Source organism: Cucurbita maxima, unplaced genomic scaffold (genome assembly GCF_002738345.1).
Source record: "Cucurbita maxima cultivar Rimu unplaced genomic scaffold, Cmax_1.0 Cma_Scf00144, whole genome shotgun sequence".
NCBI classification, from domain to species: Eukaryota; Viridiplantae; Streptophyta; class Magnoliopsida; order Cucurbitales; family Cucurbitaceae; genus Cucurbita; species Cucurbita maxima.
In genome coordinates this window covers 23,782-40,214 of record NW_019272160.1, presented here as the reverse complement: position 1 = coordinate 40,214, position 16,433 = coordinate 23,782, and positions in this window count along the sequence as shown.

The following is a 16,433-nucleotide window of genomic DNA, read 5'->3' as shown; positions in this document are numbered from 1 at the left end:
GTCACGATCGACGGTTTTCGAAAGTTTTGTGAGGAATGATAAGGCTTGATGATTTAGAATATTATTTCTAAGAAACGTAATGCATAAAATAGTAAAAGAGTTCTTCAAATCGAACCCTACTTCGTAAACCCAAATCTGGGAAGTTTGAGGTACGTGCTAAAAAAACCGAGTCACGGTCGACGTTTTTCGAAAGTTTTGTGAGAAATGATAAGGCTTATTGATTTAGAATATTATTTCTAAGAAACGGAGTGCATAAAAAAGAAAAAGTGTTCTTCGAATCGAACCCTACTTCGCAAACCCAAATCTGAGAAGTTTGAAGTACTTGGTAAAAAGACCGAGTCACGATCGACGGTTTTCGAAAGTTTTGTGAGGAATGATAAGGCTTGATGATTTAGAATATTATTTCTAAGAAACGGAGTGCATAAAACAGTCAAAGAGTTCTTCAAATCGAACCCTTCTTCGGAAACCCAAATCTGGGAAGTTTGAGGTACGTGCTAAAAAAACCGAGTCACGGTCAACGTTTTTCGAAATATTTTTTGAGGAATGATAAGGCTTTATGATTTAGAATTTTATTTCTAAGAAACGGAGTGCATAAAACAGTAATAAAAGAGTTCTTCAAATCGAACCTACTTCGGAAACCCAAATCTGGGAAGTTTGAAGTACGTGCTAATAAAAGAGTTCTTCAAATCGAACCTACTTCGGAAACCCAAATCTGGGAAGTTTGAAGTACGTGCTAAAAAAACCGAGTCACGATCGACGGTTTTCGAAAGTTTTGTGAGGAATTATAGGGCTTGATGATTTAGAATATAATTTCTCAGAAACCGAGTGCATAAAACAGTAAAGGAGTTCTTCAAATCGAACCCTACTTCGGAAACCAAAATCTGTGAAGTTTGAAGTAAGTGCTAAAAAAACCGGGTCACATCGACGGTTTTCAAAAGTTTTGTGAGGAATGATAAGGCTTGATGATTTAGAATATTATTTCTAAGAACCGGAGTGCATAAAACAGTAAAAGAGTTCTTCAAATCGAACCTACTTCGGAAACACAAATCTGGGAAGTTTGAAGTACGTGCTAAAAAAACCGAATCATGATCGATGTTTTTCGAAAGTTTTGTGAGGAATAATAAGGCTTGATGACTTAGCATATTATTTCTAAGAAACGGAGTGCATAAAACAGTAAAAGTGTTCTTCAAATCGAACCCAACTTCGGAAACCCAAATCTGAGAAGTTTGAAGTTCATGCTATAAAAATCGAGTCACGATCGACGTTTTTTGAAAGTCTTGTGAGGAATGATAAGGCTTGATGATTTAGAATATTATTTCTAAGAAACGGAGTGCATAAAACAGTAAAAGAGTTCTTCAAATCAAACCCTTCTTCGAAAACCCAAATCTGGGAAGTTTGAAGTACGTGCTAAAAAAACGGAGTCATGATCGATGTTTTTCGAAAGTTTTGTGAGGAATAATAAGGCTTGATGACTTAGCATATTATTTCTAAGAAACGGAGTGCATAAAACAGTAAAAGTGTTCTTCAAATCGAACCCAACTTCGGAAACCCAAATCTGAGAAGTTTGAAGTTCATGCTATAAAAATCGAGTCACGATCGACGTTTTTTGAAAGTCTTGTGAGGAATGATAAGGCTTGATGATTTAGAATATTATTTCTAAGAAACGGAGTGCATAAAACAGTAAAAGAGTTCTTCAAATCAAACCCTTCTTCGAAAACCCAAATCTGGGAAGTTTGAAGTACGTGCTAAAAAACCGAGTCACGATCGACGGTTTTCGAAAGTTTTGTGAGGAATGATAAGGCTTGACGATTTAGAATAGACCGAGTCACGATCGACGGTTTTCGAAAGTTTTGTGAGGAATGATAAGGCTTGACGATTTAGAATAGAATTTCTAAGAAACGAAGTGCATAAGACAGTAAAAGAATTCTTCAAATCGAACCCTACTTCAAAAACAAAAATTTGGAAAGTTTGAAGTACTTGCTAAAAAAACTGAGTCACGATCGACAATTTTCGAAAGTTTTGGGAGGAATGATAAGGCTTGATGATTTAGAATATTATTTCTAAGAAACGGAGTGCATAAAATAGTAAAAGAGTTCTTCAAATCGAACCCTACTTCTGAAACCTATATCTGGGAAGTTTGAAGTACGTGCTAAAAAAACCGAGTCACGATCGACGGTTTTCGAAAGTTTTGTGAGAAATGATAAGGCTTGAAGATTTAGAATATTATTTCTAAGAAACGGAGTGCCTAAAACAGTAAAAGTGTTCTTCAAATCGAACCCTACTTCGGAAACCCAAATCTGGAAAGTTTGAAGTACGTGCTAAAAAAACCGAGTCACGATCGACGGTTTTCGAAAGTTTTATGAGGAATTATAAGGCTTGATGATTTAGAATATTATTTCTATAAAACGGAGTGCATAAAACAGTACAAGAGTTCTTCAAATCGAACACTACTTCAGAAACCCAAATCTGGGAAATTTGAAGTACGTGCTAAAAAAACCGAGTCACGATCGACGTTTTTCGAAAGTTTTATGAGGAATGATAAGGCTTAATGATTTAGAATATTATTTCTAAGAAACGTAGTGCATAAAACAGTAAAAGAGTTCTTCAAATCGAACCCTTCTTCGGAAACCCAAATCTAGGAAGTTTGAAGTACTTGCTAAAAAAACCGAGTCACGATCAACGGTTTTCGAAAGTTTTGTGAGGAATGATAAGGCTTGATGATTTAGAATATTATTTCTAAGAAACGGAGTGCATAAAACAGTAAAAGAGTTCTTCAAATCGAACCCTACTTCGGAAACCCAAATCTAGGAAGTTTGAAGTACGTGCTAAAAAAACCGAGTCACGATCGACGGTTTTCGAAAGTTTTGTGAGGAATGATAAGGCTTGATGATTTAGAATATTATTTCTAAGAAACGTAATGCATAAAATAGTAAAAGAGTTCTTCAAATCGAACCCTACTTCGGAAACCTATATTTGGGAAGTTTGAAGTAAGTGCTAAAAAAACCGAGCCACGATCGACATTTTTCGAAAGTTTTGTGAGGAATGATAAGGCTTGATGATTTAGAATATAATTTCTCAGAAACGGAGTGCATAAAACTGTAAAGGAGTTCTTCAAATCGAACCCTACTTCGTAAACCCAAATCTGGGAAGTTTGAGGTACGTGCTAAAAAAACCGAGTCACGGTCGACGTTTTTCGAAAGTTTTGTGAGAAATGATAAGGCTTATTGATTTAGAATATTATTTCTAAGAAACGGAGTGCATAAAAAAGAAAAAGTGTTCTTCGAATCGAACCCTACATCGGAAACCCAAATCTGGGAAGTTGTTAGTACGTGCTAAAAAAACCGAGTCACGGTCGACGTTTTTCGCAAGTTTTGTGAGAAATGATAAGGCTTGTTGATTTAGAATATTATTTCGAAGAAACGGAGTGCATAAAACAGTAAAAGTGTTCTTCGAATCGAACCCTACATCGGAAACCCAAATCTGGGAAGTTGTTAGTACGTGCTAAAAAAACCGAGTCACGGTCGACGTTTTTCGCAAGTTTTGTGAGAAATGATAAGGCTTGTTGATTTAGAATATTATTTCGAAGAAACGGAGTGCATAAAACAGTAAAAGTGTTCTTCGAATCGAACCCTACATCGGAAACCCAAATCTGGGAAGTTGTTAGTACGTGCTAAAAAAACCGAGTCACGGTCGACGTTTTTCGCAAGTTTTGTGAGAAATGATAAGGCTTGTTGATTTAGAATATTATTTCGAAGAAACGGAGTGCATAAAACAGTAAAAGAGTTCTTCAAATCGAACCCTACTTCGGAAACCAAAATCTGGGAAGTTTGAAGTACTTGCTAAAAAAACCGAGTCACGATCGACGTTTTCGAAAGTTTTGTGAGGAATGATAAGGCTTGATGATTTAGAATATTATTTCTAAGAAACGGAGTGCATAAAACAGTAAAAGTGTTCTTCGAATCGAACCCTACATCGGAAACCCAAATCTGGGAAGTTGTTAGTACGTGCTAAAAAAACCGAGTCACGGTCGACGTTTTTCGCAAGTTTTGTGAGAAATGATAAGGCTTGTTGATTTAGAATATTATTTCGAAGAAACGGAGTGCATAAAACAGTAAAAGTGTTCTTCGAATCGAACCCTACATCGGAAACCCAAATCTGGGAAGTTGTTAGTACGTGCTAAAAAAACCGAGTCACGGTCGACGTTTTTCGCAAGTTTTGTGAGAAATGATAAGGCTTGTTGATTTAGAATATTATTTCGAAGAAACGGAGTGCATAAAACAGTAAAAGTGTTCTTCGAATCGAACCCTACATCGGAAACCCAAATCTGGGAAGTTGTTAGTACGTGCTAAAAAAACCGAGTCACGGTCGACGTTTTTCGCAAGTTTTGTGAGAAATGATAAGGCTTGTTGATTTAGAATATTATTTCGAAGAAACGGAGTGCATAAAACAGTAAAAGTGTTCTTCGAATCGAACCCTACATCGGAAACCCAAATCTGGGAAGTTGTTAGTACGTGCTAAAAAAACCGAGTCACGGTCGACGTTTTTCGCAAGTTTTGTGAGAAATGATAAGGCTTGTTGATTTAGAATATTATTTCGAAGAAACGGAGTGCATAAAACAGTAAAAGTGTTCTTCGAATCGAACCCTACATCGGAAACCCAAATCTGGGAAGTTGTTAGTACGTGCTAAAAAAACCGAGTCACGGTCGACGTTTTTCGCAAGTTTTGTGAGAAATGATAAGGCTTGTTGATTTAGAATATTATTTCGAAGAAACGGAGTGCATAAAACAGTAAAAGTGTTCTTCGAATCGAACCCTACATCGGAAACCCAAATCTGGGAAGTTGTTAGTACGTGCTAAAAAAACCGAGTCACGGTCGACGTTTTTCGCAAGTTTTGTGAGAAATGATAAGGCTTGTTGATTTAGAATATTATTTCGAAGAAACGGAGTGCATAAAACAGTAAAAGTGTTCTTCGAATCGAACCCTACATCGGAAACCCAAATCTGGGAAGTTGTTAGTACGTGCTAAAAAAACCGAGTCACGGTCGACGTTTTTCGCAAGTTTTGTGAGAAATGATAAGGCTTGTTGATTTAGAATATTATTTCGAAGAAACGGAGTGCATAAAACAGTAAAAGTGTTCTTCGAATCGAACCCTACATCGGAAACCCAAATCTGGGAAGTTGTTAGTACGTGCTAAAAAAACCGAGTCACGGTCGACGTTTTTCGCAAGTTTTGTGAGAAATGATAAGGCTTGTTGATTTAGAATATTATTTCGAAGAAACGGAGTGCATAAAACAGTAAAAGTGTTCTTCGAATCGAACCCTACATCGGAAACCCAAATCTGGGAAGTTGTTAGTACGTGCTAAAAAAACCGAGTCACGGTCGACGTTTTTCGCAAGTTTTGTGAGAAATGATAAGGCTTGTTGATTTAGAATATTATTTCGAAGAAACGGAGTGCATAAAACAGTAAAAGTGTTCTTCGAATCGAACCCTACATCGGAAACCCAAATCTGGGAAGTTGTTAGTACGTGCTAAAAAAACCGAGTCACGGTCGACGTTTTTCGCAAGTTTTGTGAGAAATGATAAGGCTTGTTGATTTAGAATATTATTTCGAAGAAACGGAGTGCATAAAACAGTAAAAGTGTTCTTCGAATCGAACCCTACATCGGAAACCCAAATCTGGGAAGTTGTTAGTACGTGCTAAAAAAACCGAGTCACGGTCGACGTTTTTCGCAAGTTTTGTGAGAAATGATAAGGCTTGTTGATTTAGAATATTATTTCGAAGAAACGGAGTGCATAAAACAGTAAAAGTGTTCTTCGAATCGAACCCTACATCGGAAACCCAAATCTGGGAAGTTGTTAGTACGTGCTAAAAAAACCGAGTCACGGTCGACGTTTTTCGCAAGTTTTGTGAGAAATGATAAGGCTTGTTGATTTAGAATATTATTTCGAAGAAACGGAGTGCATAAAACAGTAAAAGTGTTCTTCGAATCGAACCCTACATCGGAAACCCAAATCTGGGAAGTTGTTAGTACGTGCTAAAAAAACCGAGTCACGGTCGACGTTTTTCGCAAGTTTTGTGAGAAATGATAAGGCTTGTTGATTTAGAATATTATTTCGAAGAAACGGAGTGCATAAAACAGTAAAAGTGTTCTTCGAATCGAACCCTACATCGGAAACCCAAATCTGGGAAGTTGTTAGTACGTGCTAAAAAAACCGAGTCACGGTCGACGTTTTTCGCAAGTTTTGTGAGAAATGATAAGGCTTGTTGATTTAGAATATTATTTCGAAGAAACGGAGTGCATAAAACAGTAAAAGTGTTCTTCGAATCGAACCCTACATCGGAAACCCAAATCTGGGAAGTTGTTAGTACGTGCTAAAAAAACCGAGTCACGGTCGACGTTTTTCGCAAGTTTTGTGAGAAATGATAAGGCTTGTTGATTTAGAATATTATTTCGAAGAAACGGAGTGCATAAAACAGTAAAAGTGTTCTTCGAATCGAACCCTACATCGGAAACCCAAATCTGGGAAGTTGTTAGTACGTGCTAAAAAAACCGAGTCACGGTCGACGTTTTTCGCAAGTTTTGTGAGAAATGATAAGGCTTGTTGATTTAGAATATTATTTCGAAGAAACGGAGTGCATAAAACAGTAAAAGTGTTCTTCGAATCGAACCCTACATCGGAAACCCAAATCTGGGAAGTTTGAAGTACGTGCTAAAAAAACCGAGTCACGGTCGACGTTTTTCGAAAGTTTTGTGAGAAATGATAAGGCTTGTTGATTTAGAATATTATTTCTAAGAAACGGAGTGCATAAAACAGTAAAAGTGTTCTTCGAATCGAACCCTACTTCGGAAACCCCAATCTAGGAAGTTTGAAGTACGTGCTAAAAAGACCGAGTCACGATCGACGGTTTTCGAAAGTGTTGTGAGGAATGATAAGGCTTGATGATTTAGAATATTATTTCTAAGAAACGGAGTGCATAAAAAAGAAAAAGTGTTCTTCGAATCGAACCCTACTTCGGAAACCCAAATCTGGGAAGTTTGAAGTACTTGCTAAAAAAACCGAGTCACGATCGACGGTTTTCGAAAGTTTTGTGAGGAATGATAAGGCATGATGATTTAGAATATTATTTCTAAGAAACGGAGTGTATAAAACAGTAAAAGAGTTCTTCAAATCGAACCCTACATCGAAACCCAAATCTGGGAAGTTTGAAGTACTTGCTAAAAAAACCGAGTCACGATCAACGGTTTTCGAAAGTTTTGTGAGGAATGATAAGGCTTGATGATTTAGAATATTATTTCTAAGAAACGGAGTGCATAAAACAGTAAAAGAGTTCTTCAAATCGAACCCTACTTCGGAAACCCAAATCTAGGAAGTTTGAAGTACGTGCTAAAAAAACCGAGTCACGATCGACGGTTTTCGAAAGTTTTGTGAGGAATGATAAGGCTTGAGGATTTAGAATTTTATTTCTAAGAAACGGAGTGCATAAAACAGTCAAAGAGTTCTTCAAATCGAACCCTTCTTCGGAAACCCAAATCTGGGAAGTTTGAGGTACGTGCTAAAAAAACCGAGTCACGGTCGACGTTTTTCGAAAGTTTTGTGAGAAATGATAAGGCTTATTGATTTAGAATATTATTTCTAAGAAACGAAGTGCATAAAAAAGAAAAAGTGTTCTTCGAATCGAACCCTACTTCACAAACCCAAATCTGAGAAGTTTGAAGTACTTGCTAAAAAGACCGAGTCACGATCGACGGTTATCGAAAGTTTTATGAGGAATGAAAAGGCTTGATGATTTAGAATATTATTTCTAAGAAACGGAGTGCATAAAACAGTAAAAGTGTTCTTCGAATCGAACCCTACTTCGGAAACCCAAATCTGGGAAGTTTGAAGTACGTGCTAAAAAAACCGAGTCACGATCGACGGTTTTCGAAAGTTTTGTGAGGAATGATAAGGCTTGATGATTTAGAATATTATTTCTAAGAAACGGAGTGCATAAAACAGTAAAAGAGTTCTTCAATTCGAACCCTACTTCGGAAACCAAAATCTGGGAAGTTTGAAGTACTTGCTAAAAAAACCGAGTCACGATCGACGTTTTTGAAAGTTTTGTGAGGAATGATAAGACTTGATGATTTAGAATATTATTTCTAAGAAACGGAGTGCATTAAAAAGTAAAAGAGTTCCTCAAATAGATCCCTTCTTCGGAAACACAAATCTGAAAAGTTTGAGGTACGTGATAAAAAAACCGAGTCACGATCGACGGTTTTCGAAATTTTTGTGAGGAATGATAAGGCTTGATGATTTAGAATATTATTTCTAAGAAACGGAGTGCATAAAACAGTCAAAGAGTTCTTCAAATCGAACCCTTCTTCAAACACCCAAATCTGGGAAGTTTGAAGTACTTGCTAAAAAGACCGAGTCACGGTCGATGGTTTTCGAAAGTTTTGTGAGGAATGATAAGGCTTGATGATTTAGAATATTATTTCTAAGAAACGGAGTGCATAAAACAGTCAAAGAGTTCTTCAAATCGAACCCTTCTTCGGAAACCCAAATCTGGGAAGTTTGAGGTACGTGCTAAAAAAACCGAGTCACGGTCGACGTTTTTCAAAAGTTTTGTGAGAAATGATAAGGCTTATTGATTTAGAATATTATTTCTAAGAAACGGAGTGCATAAAACAGTAAGAGAGTTCTTCAATTCGAACCCTACTTCGGAAACCCAAATCTAGGAAGTTTGAAGTACGTGCTAAAAAAACCGAGTCACGATCGACGGTTTTCGAAAGTTTTGTGAGGAATGATAAGGCTTGATGATTTAGAATATTATTTCTAAGAAACGGAGTGCATAAAACAATAAAAGAGTTCTTCAAATCGAACCCTACTTCGGAAACCCAAATCTGAGAAGTTTGAAGTACTTGCTAAAAAGACCGAGTCACGATCGACGGTTTTCGAAAGTTTTGTGAGGAATGATAAGGCTTGATGATTTAGAATATTATTTCTAAGAAACGGAGTGCATAAAACAGTAAAAGAGTTCTTCAATTCGAACCCTACTTCGGAAACCAAAATCTGAAAAGTTTGAAGTACTTGCTAAAAAAACCGAGTCACGATCGACGTTTTTGAAAGTTTTGTGAGGAATGATAAGTCTTGATGATTTAGAATATTATTTCTAAGAAACGGAGTGCATTAAAAAGTAAAAGAGTTCCTCAAATAGATCCCTTCTTCGGAAACACAAATCTGAAAAGTTTGAGGTACGTGATAAAAAAACCGAGTCACGATCGACGGTTTTCGAAATTTTTGTGAGGAATGATAAGGCTTGATGATTTAGAATATTATTTCTAAGAAACGGAGTGCATAAAACAGTCAAAGAGTTCTTCAAATCGAACCCTTCTTCAAACACCCAAATCTGGGAAGTTTGAAGTACTTGCTAAAAAGACCGAGTCACGGTCGATGGTTTTCGAAAGTTTTGTGAGGAATGATAAGGCTTGATGATTTAGAATATTATTTCTAAGAAACGGAGTGCATAAAACAGTCAAAGAGTTCTTCAAATCGAACCCTTCTTCGGAAACCCAAATCTGGGAAGTTTGAGGTACGTGCTAAAAAAACCGAGTCACGGTCGACGTTTTTCAAAAGTTTTGTGAGAAATGATAAGGCTTATTGATTTAGAATATTATTTCTAAGAAACGGAGTGCATAAAACAGTAAGAGAGTTCTTCAATTCGAACCCTACTTCGGAAACACAAATCTAGGAAGTTTGAAGTACGTGCTAAAAAAACCGAGTCACGATCGACGGTTTTCGAAAGTTTTGTGAGGAATGATAAGGCTTGATGATTTAGAATATTATTTCTAAGAAACGGAGTGCATAAAACAATAAAAGAGTTCTTCAAATCGAACCCTACTTCGGAAACCCAAATCTGAGAAGTTTGAAGTACTTGCTAAAAAGACCGAGTCACGATCGACGGTTTTCGAAAGTTTTGTGAGGAATGATAAGGCTTGATGATTTAGAATATTATTTCTAAGAATCGAAGTGAATAAAACAGTCAAAGAGTTCTTCAAATCGAACCCTTCTTCGGAAACACAAATCTGGGAAGTTTGAGGTATGTGCTAAAAAAACCGAGTCACGATCGACGGTTTTCGAAAGTTTTATGAGGAATGATAAATCTTGATGATTTAGAATATTATTTCTAAGAAACGGAGTGCATAAAAAAGAAAAAGTGTTCTTCGAATCGAACCCTACTTCGCAAACCCAAATCTGAGAAGTTTGAAGTACTTGCTAAAAAGACCGAGTCACGATCGACGGTTTTCGAAAGTTTTGTGAGGAATGATAAGGCTTGATGATTTAGAATATTATTTCTAAGAAACGGAGTGCATAAAACAGTAAAAGAGTTCTTCAATTCGAACCCTACTTCGGAAACCAAAATCTGGAAAGTTTGAAGTACTTGCTAAAAAAACCGAGTCACGATCGACGTTTTTGAAAGTTTTGTGAGGAATGATAAGTCTTGATGATTTAGAATATTATTTCTAAGAAACGGAGTGCATTAAAAAGTAAAAGAGTTGCTCAAATAGATCCCTTCTTCGGAAACACAAATCTGAAAAGTTTGAGGTACGTGATAAAAAAACCGAGTCACGATCGACGGTTTTCGAAATTTTCATGAGGAATGATAAGGCTTGATGATTTAGAATATTATTTCTAAGAAACAGTCAAAGAGTTCTTCAAATCGAACCCTTCTTCCAAAACCCAAATCTGGAAAGTTTGAAGTACTTGCAAAAAAGACCGAGTCACGATCGACGGTTTTCGAAAGTTTTGTGAGGAATGATAAGGCTTGATGATTTAGAATATTATTTCTAAGAATCGAAGTGAATAAAACAGTCAAAGAGTTCTTCAAATCGAACCCTACTTCGGAAACCCAAATCTGAGAAGTTTGAAGTACTTGCTAAAAAGACCGAGTCACATCGACGGTTTTCGAAAGTTTAGTGAGGAATGATAAGGCTTGAGGATTTAGAATATTATTTCTAAGAAACGGAGTGCATAAAACAGTAAAAGAGTTCTTCAAATCGAACCCTACTTCGGAAAACTTAAATCTGGAAAGTTTGAAGTAATTGCAAAAAAGACCGAGTCACGATCGACGGTTTTCGAAAGTTTTGTGAGGAATGATAAGGCTTGATGATTTAGAATATTATTTCTATGAAACGGAGTGCATAAAACAGTAAAAGAGTTCTTCAAATCGAACCCACTTTGGAAACCCAAATCTGGGAAGTTTGAAGTACGTGCTAAAAAAACCGGGTCACATCGACGGTTTTCGAAAGTTTTGTGAGGAATGATAAGGCTTGATGATTTAGAATATTATTTCTAAGAAACGGAGTGCATAAAACAGTCAAAGAGTTCTTCAAATCGAACCCTTCTTCGAAAACCCAAATCTGAGAAGTTTGAAGTACTTGCCAAAAAGACCGAGTCACGATCGACGGTTTTTGAAAGTTTTGTGAGGAATGATAAGGCTTGATGATTTAGAATATTATTTCTAAGAAACGAAGTGCATAAAACAGTAAAAGAGTTCTTCAAATCGAACCCTACTTCGGAAACCCAAATCTGAGAAGTTTGAAGTACGTGCTAAAAAAACCGAGTCACGATCGACGGTTTTCGAAAGTTTTGTGAGGAATGATAAGGCTGGATGATTTAGAATATAATTTCTCAGAAACGGAGTTCATAAAACAGTAAAAGAGTTCTTCAAATCGAACCCTACTTCGGAAACCAAAATCTGAGAAGTTAGAAGTAAGTGCTAAAAAAACCAGGTCACATCGACGGTTTTCGAAAGTTTTGTGAGGAATGATAAGGCTTGATGATTTAGAATATTATTTCTAAGAAACGAAGTGCATAAAACAGTAAAACAGTTCTTCAAATCGAACCCTTCTTCGGAAACCCAAATCTGAGAAGTTTGAAGTACTTGCTAAAAAGACCGAGTCACGATCGACGGTTTTCGAAAATTTTGTGAGGAATGATAAGACTGGATGATTTAGAATATAATTTCTCAGAAACGGAGTTCATAAAACAGTAAAGGAGTTCTTCAAATCGAACCCTACTTCGGAAAACAAAATCTGAGAAGTTAGAAGTAAGTGCTAAAAAAACCGTGTCACATCGACGGTTTTCGAAAGTTTTGTGAGGAATGATAAGGCTTGATGATTTAGAATATTATTTCTAAGAAACGGAGTGCATAAAACAGTCAAAGAGTTCTTCAAATCGAACCCTTCTTCGAAAACCCAAATCTGGAAAGTTTGAAGTACTTGCAAAAAAGACCGAGTCACGATCGACGGTTTTCGAAAGTTTTGTGAGGAATGATAAGACTTGATGATTTAGAATATTATTTCTAAGAAAAGGAGTGCATAAAACAGTCAAAGAGTTCTTCAAATCGAACCCTTCTTCGAAAACCCAAATCTGGAAAGTTTGAAGTACTTGCAAAAAAGACCGAGTCACGATCGACGGTTTTCGAAAGTTTTGTGAGGAATGATTAGGCTTGATGATTTAGAATATAGTTTCGAAGAACGGAGTGCATAAAACAGTAAAAGAGTGCTTTAAATCGATTCCCTAACCTGGTTACTTTGAAGTACGTGCTAAAAAGACCGGGTCACGGTCGACGTTTTTCGAAAGTTTTGTGAGGAATGATAAGGCTTGATGATTTAGAATATTATTTCTAAGAAACGGAGTGCATAAAACAGTAAAAGAGTTCTTCAAATCGAACCCTACTTCGGAAACACAAATCTGAGAAGTTTGAAGTACTTGCTAAAAAGACCGGGTCACGATCGACGATTTTCGAAAGTTTTGTGAGGAATGATAAGGCTTGATGATTTAGAATATAATTTCTCAGAAACGGAGTTCATAAAACAGTAAAGGAGTTCTTCAAATCGAACCCTACTTCGTAAACCAAAATCTGAGAAGTTAGAAGTACTTGCTAAAAAGACCGAGTCACGATCGACGGTTTTCGAAAGTTTTGTGAGGAATGATAAGGCTTGATGATTTAGAATATTATTTCTAAGAATCGAAGTGAATAAAACAGTCAAAGAGTTCTTCAAATCGAACCCTTCTTCGGAAACACAAATCTGGGAAGTTTGAGGTATGTGCTAAAAAAACCGAGTCACAATCGACGGTTTTCGAAAGTTTTGTGAGGAATGATAAGGCATGATGATTTAGAATCTTATTTCAAAGAAACGGAGTGCATAAAAAAGTAAAAGTGTTCTTCAAATCGAACCCTACTTCGGAAACCCAAATCTGGGAAGTTTGAAGTACGTGCTAAAAAAACCGAGTCACGATCGACGGTTTTCGAAATTTTTGTGAGGAATGATAAGGCTTGATGATTTAGAATATTATTTCTAAGAAACGGAGTGCATAAAACAGTAAAAGAGTTCTTCAAATCGAACCCTACTTCGGAAACCCAAATCTGGGAAGTTTGAAGTACTTGCTAAAAAGACCGAGTCACGGTCGACGGTTTTCGAAAGTTTTGTGAGGAATGATAAGGCTTGATGATTTAGAATATTATTTCTAAGAAACGGAGTGGATAAAACAGTAAAAGAGTTCTTCAAATCGTACCCTACTTCGGAAACCCAAATCTGGGAAGTTTGAAGTACTTGCTAAAAAGACCGAGTCACGGTCCACGGTTTTCGAAAGTTTTGTGAGGAATGATAAGGCTTGATGATTTAGAATATTATTTCTAAGAAACGGAGTGCATAAAACAGTAAAAGAGTTCTTCAAATCGAACCCTACTTCGGAAACACAAATCTGAGAAGTTTGAAGTACTTGCTAAAAAGACCGAGTCACGATCGACGATTTTTGAAAGTTTTGTGAGGAATGATAAGGCTTGATGATTTAGAATATTATTTCTAAGAAACGGAGTGCATAAAACAGTAAAAGAGTTCTTCAAATCGAACCCTACTTCGGAAACCCAAATCTGAGAAGTTTGAAGTACTTGCTAAAAAGACCGAGTCACGATCGACGTTTTTCGAATGTTATGTGAGGAAAGATAACGCTTGATGATTTAGAATATAGTTTCGAAGAAACGGAGTGCATAAAACAGTAAAAGTGTTCTTCGAATCGAACTCTACTTCGGAAACCCAAATCTGGGAAGTTTGAGGTATGTGCTAAAAAAACCGAGTCACGATCGACGGTTTTCGAAAGTTTTATGAGGAATGATAAGTCTTGATGATTTAGAATATTATTTCTAAGAAACGGAGTGCATAAAAAAGTAAAAGTGTTCTTCGAATCGAACCCTACTTCGGAAACCCAAATCTGGGAAGTTTGAAGTACGTGCTAAAAAATTCGAGTCACGATCGACGGTTTTCGAAATTTTTGTGAGGAATGATAAGGCTTGATGATTTAGAATATTATTTCTAAGAAACGGAGTGCATAAAACAGTAAAAGAGTTCTTCAAATCGAACCCTACTTCGGAAACCCAAATCTGAGAAGTTTGAAGTACTTGCTAAAAAGACCGAGTCACGATCGACGGTTTTCGAAAGTTTTGTGAGGAATGATAAGGTTTGATGATTTAGAATATTATTTCTAAGAATCGAAGTGAATAAAACAGTCAAAGAGTTCTTCAAATCGTTGATGATTTAGAATATTATTTCTAAGAATCGAAGTGAATAAAACAGTCAAAGAGTTCTTCAAATCGAACCCTTCTTCGGAAAAACAAATCTGGGAAGTTTGAGGTATGTGCTAAAAAAACCGAGTCACGATCGACGGTTTTCGAAAGTTTTGTGAGGAATGATAAGGCTTGATGATTTAGAATATTATTTCTAAGAAACGGAGTGCATAAAACAGTCAAAGAGTTCTTCAAATCGAACCCTTCTTCGGAAACACAAATCTGGGAAGTTTGAGGTATGTGCTAAAAAAACCGAGTCACGATCGACGGTTTTCGAAAGTTTTATGAGGAATGATAAGTCTTGATGATTTAGAATATTATTTCTAAGAAACGGAGTGCATAAAAAAGAAAAAGTGTTCTTCGAATCGAACCCTACTTCGGAAACACAAATCTGGGAAGTTTGAAGTACGTGCTAAAAAAACCGAGTCACGATCGACGGTTTTCGAAATTTTTGTGAGGAATGATAAGGCTTGATGATTTAGAATATTATTTCTAAGAAACGGAGTGCATAAAACAGTCAAAGAGTTCTTCAAATCGAACCCTTCTTCGGAAACCCAAATCTGGGAAGTTTGAGGTACGTGCTAAAAAAACCGAGTCACGGTCGACGTTTTTCGAAAGTTTTGTGAGGAATGATAAGGCTTGATGATTTAGAATATTATTTCTAAGAAACGTAGTGCATAAAAAAGTAAAGGTGTTCTTCGAATCGAACTCTACTTCGGAAACCCAAATCTAGGAAGTTTGAAGTACTTGCTAAAAAGACCGAGTCACGGTTGACGGTTTTCGAAAGTTTTGTGAGGAATGATAAGGCTTGATGATTTAGAATATTATTTCTATGAAACGGAGTGCATAAAACAGTAAAAGAGTTCTTCAAATCGAACCAACTTTGGAAACCCAAATCTGGGAAGTTTGAAGTACGTGCTAAAAAAACCGGGTCACATCGACGGTTTTCGAAAGTTTTGTGAGGAATGATAAGGCTTGATGATTTAGAATATTATTTCTATGAAACGGAGTGCATAAAACAGTAAAAGAGTTCTTCAAATCGAACCCTACTTCGGAAACCCAAATCTGAGAAGTTTGAAGTACTTGCTAAAAAGACCGAGTCACGATCGACGGTTTTCGAAAGTTTTGTGAGGAATCATAAGTCTTGATGATTTAGAATATTATTTCTAAGAAACGGAGTGCATAAAAAAGTAAAAGTTTTCTTCAAATCGAACCCTACTTCGGAAACACAAATCTGGGAAGTTTGAGGTACGTGCTAAAAAAACCGAGTCACGATCGACGGTTTTCGAAAGTTTTGTGAGGAATGATAAGGCATGATGATTTAGAATATTATTTCTAAGAAACGGAGTGCATAAAACAGTAAAAGAGTTCTTCAAATCGAACTCTACTTCGAAAACCCAAATCTGGGAAGTTTGAAGTACTTGCTAAAAAGACCGAGTCACGGTCGACGTTTTTCGAAAGTTTTGTGAGGAATGATAAGGCTTGATGATTTAGAATATTATTTCTATGAAACGGAGTGCATAAAACAGTAAAAGAGTTCTTCAAATCGAACCAACTTTGGAAACCCAAATTTGGGAAGTTTGAAGTACGTGCTAAAAAAACCGGGTCACATCGACGGTTTTTGAAAGTTTTGTGAGGAATGATAAGGCTTGATGATTTAGAATATTATTTCTATGAAACGGAGTGCATAAAACAGTAAAAGAGTTCTTCAAATCGAACCCTACTTCGGAAACCAAAATCTGGGAAGTTTGAAGTACTTGCTAAAAAGACCGAGTCAACGTTTTCGAAAGTTTTGTGAGGAATGATAAGTCTTGATGATTTA